Consider the following 8,146-nt stretch of genomic DNA (forward strand, 5'->3'; position numbering starts at 1 on the left):
ATTCCTTGGGTTCAGCTGGACAATATCCCTCCTGCTGAAAACTGGAGATGCTACTGGATATCCAGGAAGGAAGAGTCCATTGATCCAAAGAAAGACAAACTTGTGGCAGTATGAAATGTGGGGCAGGTGCAAAGGGACTGTGAGCAGGAAATCTGAAAACACTGATCTTTGGAATAAAACTTTCTGCCGAGTGTATTGGGATCTGTTGAAGTTGCAGACAAACTTGGGCTTGTCATAAAACGCACAAAAAGAGGAAGGGATGGGCCGTGAAGGAGAGGGTGAGGAAGTGGTCTTGTGCCAAATGTGGGGGTATGTGCCTGTGCTGCATGCGAGTGTGGTGCATGTTGTGTGCATATGTATGTGTTGTGTACTGTGTGTGGTATGTGTGTATGTGACTATTACACTTGAATTTTTATTGTCTGAGGCACAGTGCTAGGAGCTTTATGCATGGCCTCACTCCACCCTCACCTCCACAGTCTGAGGCAGGTGATACTTCTTTTTTCCAGATGGGAAAATTGAGAGTCAGAGAGAATGAAAACTGTTTCAAGCAAAGTTGCTAATGTTGATCAATGAGCTAAGGGGTGCATAGCCATACCTGGCTAGCCCCCAAGCCCATGCTAAACCATTCAACCATCTCTGCACTTGAAGGCTGGAAGCCTGAGGTTGGGCCTCAGCCATGCTCGTTACTGGCCTTGGGTCCTTGTACAGATCCTTATGGCCCTCCCTTTGACAGCCACTGTGAAGATGAAATGGGATGGTGGTGTAACAGCGCTTTGTGAGTGGGAATAGACTTGGCCGTGGTGTGGTACCATTCCGGTTAAGCATCTGAAGTGGTCCCCTGGGCCCGGTCTGGAATTTAGATGGGTTCAGTGAGTAGATTCTCTGGGGGACAGAGCTGCTTACTAATGCTCTCCATGTCAAAACACCATTGAAAATGTGAGCCACTGCTGAGCCCGTGCCTCTGGATACAGCTCTTTGAAAACTTCCTCTGGAAGTACCCAGTTCTTTGCAGCACCCCTCCCCTTTCTGCTCTCTGTTTGGCTGCAGTGTGTCTCCGAGCGCCAGCAGAAACCCCAGATCCGCCCAAGGAAATGTGGCCCGAGCCAAGCTTGGATTATTACCACTGCGGCCTCTGTGGGGATCCCAGGCTGCTGAGCATCACCCAGTTAGTCAGACTCTAGGACGGGGGTGGGCAACCTTTTTGTGAGTGCGTGCCAAAACCAGCAAAATCTCTGACTCAAAATTCTTCTGCGTACCAACCCTAATTTTTTGAGAACATGTTACGCCTACTTGATATCTCTTAAGGTGTACGTATGTGAAGAACCTTGAAGAAATAATAAAATTCATTCGAGCGACAAAAACACAGTATATGATGATGAAAAAATACATTTATTTTTTATTTTTTTTAATTAAATCTTTATTGTTCAGATTATTGCAGGTGTTCCTCTTTTTTCCCCCCATAGCTCTCCTCCACCCAGTTCCCACCCCACCCTCTGCCCTTACCCCTCCCACTGTCCTCATCCATAGGTGTACGATTTTTGTCCAGTCTCTTCCTGCACCCCCACACCCCTTTCCCCGCCAAGAATTGTCAGTCCACTCCCTTTCCATGCCCCAGGTTCTATTATATTCACCAGTTTACTCTGTTCATCAGATTTTTTATTCACTTGATTTTTAGATTCACTTGTTGGTAGATATGTATTTGCTGTTCATAATTTTTATCTTTACCTTTTTCTTCTTCCTCTTCTTAAAGAATACCTTTCAGCATTTCATATAATGCTGGTTTGGTGGTGATGAACTCCTTTAGCTTTTTCTTATCTGTGAAGCTCTTTATCTGACCTTCAATTCTGAATGATAGCTTTGCTGGATAAAATAATCTTGGTTGTAGGTTCTTGCTATTCATCACTTTGAATATTTCTTGCCACTCTCTTCTGGCCTGCATAGTTTCTGTTGAGAAATCAGCTGACAGTCGTATGGGTACTCCCTTGTAGGTAACTGAGTTTTTTTCTCTTGCTGCTTTTAAGATTCTCTCTTTGTCTTTTGCTCTTGGCATTTTAATTATGATGTGTCTTGGTGTGGTCCTCTTTGGATTCCTTTTGTTTGGGGTTCTCTGCGCTTCCTGGACTTGTAAGTCTATTTCTTTCACCAGGTAGGGGAAGTTTTCTGTCATTATTTCTTCAAATAGGTTTTCAATATCTTGCCCTCTCTCTACTTCTGGCACCCCTATAATTCTGATGTTGGTATGCTTGAAGTTGTCCCAGAGTATCCTTACACTATCTTCATATTTTTGGATTCTTTTTTCTTTTTGCTTTTCTGTTTGGGTGTTTTTTACTTCTTCGTACTTCAAATCTTTGACTTGATTCTTGGGATCCTCTTGTCTGCTGTTGGATCTCTGTATATTATTCTTTATTTCAGTCAGTGTATGCTTAATTTCTAGTTGGTCTTTTTTCATATCCTCCAGGGTCTCACTAAATTTATCGGCAGTTTCCAGAAAATTCTTGAAAAACCTTATAACCGTGGTTTTGAACTCTATATCCAGTCGTTTGCTTTCCTCCATTTCTGTCATTTGTGACCTGTTTCTTTGTCTCCGCATTTTTAATGCTTCCCTGTGTTGGTAGAGTGGCTTTGTGTGCTAGGTTTCCTATAGGGCCCAGTGGCTCAGCCTCCCCAGTTACCTGAGGTGGACACTCTTGGTACACCCCCTTGTGGGCTTTGTGCACAGTCTTGTAATTAAGCCTTGATTGTTGTAGGTATCACTGGGATGAATTGACCTCCAGGCCAATTGGCAGTGAGAATCAGCTGTGTCTGCAGTGGGAGAACTTCTGTGCTGGAGACACCCTTCTGGGGCAAGACTTGCTTCAGTAGGGCTTTGGTGCTTACTGAATCTGCCCACTGAGTGTGTTCCTTATGGATCTGAGGAGTTGTAATCTGGATGGTCCCACTCTCACCACTGGGTACACTGACTCTTGGATCTAAGGAGGTGCCAATTTAGCCTCTGCCTGAGGCTACCCAGCAGGAGCTACGAAGAGATCTGCAGATTCCCCTTCATTTTTTGGGGGTTTGGAGGTGCTCAGATGAGGCCCAGCTGTGAAGCAGTGCAAGCTGCTGTGGGGCCTTGGGCCTTCTCTTGGAAGTTCTGGGTCTGTCTGGTCCAGCTGCAATTTGTTAGGTAATTTTCAGATTGCAAAGGGCCAGGGCATTCATATGCAAAAGCCTCTGCTGCAGCCTGGGTGGGGCGGGATCTCAGGGAATCAACAGGGCAGAGCAAGCAGCTATGGCTTATCCTCAGCCCTGCCCTAAGGGGCCCAGCATCTCAGTGTCCCGGTAATTGCAGCAAGCACCTCTGAGGGAAAGCCGCCCTCAAGTTCCGAGTTCTGCCTGCTGCCAGACAGTCCAGTTTCTCCCCGTATGAGTCCTGGGTCCCCAGAGACTTCCCAGAACTGGAGTTCAGAGCAGTCGGGAGCTTGCAATTCCCTCTTGATTCAAAAAGACAGCCGCGTCCTCAGGTGCCAGCCCCTTTCCGTGCACGCTCAAGCCTCCGTACCTCTGCACTTTACTTCCGCAGCTCCTCTGAGTCTCAGTGTGCTTTTCTCTTTCCTTCTAGTTGTAGAATTTCCACTCAGCCAGCCTTCCTGTAGTTCTGGATGATGTTCGTTTTGTCTTTTCGTTGTATTTTTGAAGTTGTTGTCGGAGGCAGCAATTTCCAGTGTTTACCTATGCCGCCATCTTGGTTTCTCCCCATTTATTTTTTAATGTATACATGTACACTAATAGTCCGACAGAAAACTTTATGACTCCGTTTGATATTATCTGTGGGACTTTTGCTGCTGCATCACTGATGACAGAGATTTTACATCAGGTCTATATTTTGTGACCTTCAGAGATATGCACGAGCTACTATCATCCGTCAGGCTACTCCTATTACGAGACTTAACAAAATTCATCACTGAGAACAAAGATTCACAAGCGTATGAGGATGAAAACATGGAGAGTAACGCTGTTGCAAAGTTTTTTAAACAGAAAAAATTTTCTGGAATGGCATTCCAAGTCCTCAATAGGACTTTTCGTTTTTGACACTTCCCTCTGGTACTCCTGTCTCTAATCGCTTTTTTTTCAATGTTTTCCAAGTCAACTCTAAGGTCAATAAATTTCTGCTTCCAAATTGAGCTACTCTGAAATTCAGTCAACTGCATTTCAAAGTCAGCCATGTCTAACCATGAAAACATTTGTAAGTTTAGTTCCTCTAGTTTCATGCTGTCTGGAAACCTCATGAATTTTGCTGTCTCTTTCAGTTCTCTGAATTTCGCAAATCTTGAGAAGAACTGCTCAATAATTGACTCGATGATTTTTAAAAACAGCTTTTGAAGGCTTTGACAGTCTGTTTTGTCATCTTTTGGGAGGTCTTTGATGTGCCTCTTGAGGTTTGGGAAATATCTAAATCTCTCACCATCCACATCCCTCTTAAAGACTTCCAGTTTCTTTTCAAAAGCCTTTATGTAACCAAATACAACATCAAGTGTCTTGCCAGTTCCTTATAATTTAACATTTAAGTCATTCAAATGTTCACAAAAATTGTAAATGGAAGATTATAAGAGAGGGTTTCACGTGCCAGCGAAAGTTACTGGCATGCCATGTTTGGCACACGTGCCAGGGGTTGCCCACCCTGCTCTAGGAACTGGCCTGGTTGTTCCTTCCCAGTGAATCTATAACAGCATAGATCAGGGGTCCTCAAACTTTTTAAACAGGGGGCCAGTTCACTGTCCTTCAGACCGTTGGAGGGCCGGACTATAGTTTTAAAAAAACTATGAACAAATTCCTATGCACACTGAAAATATCTTATTTTGAAGTAAAAAAACAAAACGGGAACAAATACAATATTTATATTTGCATGTGGCCCGTGGGCCATAGTTTGAGGACTCCTGGCATAGATTCTGGATATGGAAGAGCCATCAAGAAATAACTTGTTTTCTTGGGCTGAATAGAATGGTAGGCTGTGTACCTATTTTATACTCAAGAAAGCTGAAGTCCCCCGATCCCAAGTTGGGATTTTATCCCCATCCTGTTTTTTTGAAAAATAATTGACATACATCACTGTGAAGGTGTATAGCATGATTTTTAAAAATGGTGAAATGATTCCCACAATAGGTTCAGCTAACTTCTGAGCTTGGTTTAGGAAGAAGTCGGCACACACACTCATTTGGTCTGGTAACTGGGGTGGGAATGAAGCAAGCTAGTGCTGTTGTTCTTTTTGTGTGTGTGCCTGGCCGATGTGAGGAGAAGGCTGTGTCCTGTGATGGGCATGGGCAGTGAGTGGGTAGCAGGGGCTCAGTCATCTGCCCAGAGCTGCTGAGAAAAGTTGCTACCTCGGCCTCTCTCTTCAGTTTCTTTGATGAAAGTGGAAAACTTCTGATTGTTAAATGGAAGCTGTGGGTGTTGAAAATAAAAAAGCTTTGCTTGAAATGCAGGTCTTCCTGAAGGCCCGCGGGGCTGAGAAGGGCAGTGGAAAAAAATGTTTGTCTCACAGTCACCCGTTTTGCATACAGTACAATGTCCTGGGAGGGAAGGCTGACAAGGGGGAAAATCAAGCTTTGTGTTTACTCAGAACCTTCTGCGCAGTTGAGATTTCCAGGTCAGTTTGCTTCTCTGGCAGCTGCTGGGCCTGATTTCACTTCTCTGCCTGGGCACTCCTCCACTCACAGACTTAAGCGGTTTCCTGACCACTGCCCCCGTGCGTTAAACTTCTCTCTGTGCCACGCTGTTCCAGAAGCTAGCCCGGCCACATCCATGTGCTTACAGGCTGCTTTCTTCTTTCTGTTCGGCCACCCAACATATCAATGGAGAGAGTCTTGGCAAACTGTCTTGTTGTGTGGTTTTCAAGTCCTTTCTGGAGGTGAAAGTGCAGGGCGTGAAAATGTAGGAAAGCAGAGGTTCTCTGGAGAGATGGATGGGACACGGGGAAGGGCTGAGCCCAGCTGCTCGTTTTACCTTCTAATGGCCTGGGGTCTGTCCAAGATGGAACAGCATTTGAAAACTTGTGATTTAGCTCAAAACACTCATTGCTCAAATCGGAAAACTGAGACAAATAAGTGGAAATGACTTGTGGGAGTTCACATGGGGAGGGTAGAGATAAGCTTAGAAGTCCCTGTGCTCATTCTCAACCCTTCCCTGCTAATGTTCTAGTAGCACCCAGTTTTCTCCCCATGTTCTCCTCACCTTTCCCTGTACCCTTCCAGGCCCTCCAGGCCCTGCCAGCCTGCCTCCCCTCCTCCAGGAAGGCCTCCAGATCTCTCAAGTCCACCAACATCCTCTCTCCAGAACTCTGTCTCCATGCCACCTAACATGGCATCTAATGATCTACTAATTGCCTTGACGTATGCCTATCAAATGTGTGAACACATATGAATTTTGCCTTCCCCATAAGATGAGATCCCTGGGGGAAGCCTGCACTTTCTCAGCGTTCTTCTGATTCCTTGCATCCCATCCTGCATGACTTGGCACTGGGCCTAGGTATGAGCCACCCTCAGTCAATGCTGTGTTGATTTTGTGTTTATGGAAAGAGAAAGTTCTGGAAGGTTGGCTTATACAAAGGAATTGCCAACCTTTCATCCGTCAGGCTACTCCTGACATATTTGCCTCTTCTTAGCTGTCCCCCATTTTCCTGTCCTTCTCTAGATGGCTCACCTGGCCCCTCAAGAGTGACCACCAGCCTCTTTTTAGCCTATAATTAGTGGTGAGGTGAGGCTGCAGCTTCTGAGATTCAGTGGGCAAAAAGAACTAATTGCTTATTCCCATTTTCAAAAAGAGGAACGAGTTCTAGAACACCCCATCACCACCATCACCACCACTAGTGCTTCCCCATAGAAGGACTATGAGAGCACTAGCATGTAGACCAGTGGTTCCCAAAGTGTGGTCCCTGAACCAGCAGTAGCAAAAACTTGGGGCACTGAAAATTCTTGGGCCACCCAAGAATCAAAACTCAGGCTGGGGTCCAGCAATTTGTATTTTAACAAGCACCTCAGGGAGTTGTGATTCCTGAAACCCTTCAGAAATGACTAGTTTAAGGAAATGACCAGTCTATTCTAGGATGAACTTCCAAGGGATTTTCTGGTCCAAACTGCGGCCTTTGGGTAGGTAAATGCCTACTTCCGTCCTGTAGATGAGAAAACTGATGCATTGAGAGGTTATTGTCTAGGGTCATGCATCTGGGGAATGTTAACATGAAGACTCATTTCTCTGCCCCTTGATTGAACCTTCTTTCCAACCTCAAATATGGCTGTGAAAATACTGTTGCTTATGCAGATGGAGATATATTTGTAATATGCACTGGAAGTTCTCTTATGGTGATTATTGTCTGTGGTAGGAAGATATATCTAAAACTGTTGGTATATGTTAGAGAAGGATAAACTTCCCCAGGGTATTTTCAAGCAATAAAATATGCAATGACACTGATTACTGAGGAGGGAGGGTCCTGTCCCAGGAGCTGAGAGCCCTCTGGTTCGCTGGGGTTACCTTGAATAGATTGGACATTGGAGTTGGCCAGAGTGATACTCACAGAGAAGATGCAGCGAGGACAGACACAGTGAGGGAAGGTTTAGAGCAGGTCACAAAACTGGTCACTGGCCAGATCTAGCCTGTCACTCTTTTATAAATAAAAATGTATAGTAATGCAGTCTTGTCCCTTCACTTACTCATCACCTATGGCTGAGTTTGCACTACAACGGCAGCGCTGAATAGCTGCAACAGAGCCCTCGTGGCCCACAAGGTCTAAAATATTACTAGTTAGCCCTTTATAGAACAAGTTTGCTGACCCCTGGTTTAGGGTATTAAAATAAACTCAAGGCAGGATAACAAAGAAGGGATTTGGAGAATAGAAGAGAAATGTGTTTCCTGACTCCTCTACAAAATCTTACATTTACATTGCTAGCTCATGCCTTCCTGGGAGAATATTCGTTTTTGGAATTCACCAGTTGTAGAGGAGTCAGATGTCCTGATTGGTGCATGACAAAAATAGAGGACATAGGGGCTGGGAGAGAGATGTGGAAGAAGCCATCTGGAAAATAGACATGATATATTTTCAGTTTTGGATATATGTGTGTGCTTATAAATAATACATAATACATATATACATATCTATGAATATATGTGTATG

This window comes from Myotis lucifugus, unplaced genomic scaffold (assembly GCF_000147115.1).
Source record: "Myotis lucifugus unplaced genomic scaffold, Myoluc2.0 scaffold_273, whole genome shotgun sequence".
Classification (NCBI taxonomy): Eukaryota; Metazoa; Chordata; class Mammalia; order Chiroptera; family Vespertilionidae; genus Myotis; species Myotis lucifugus.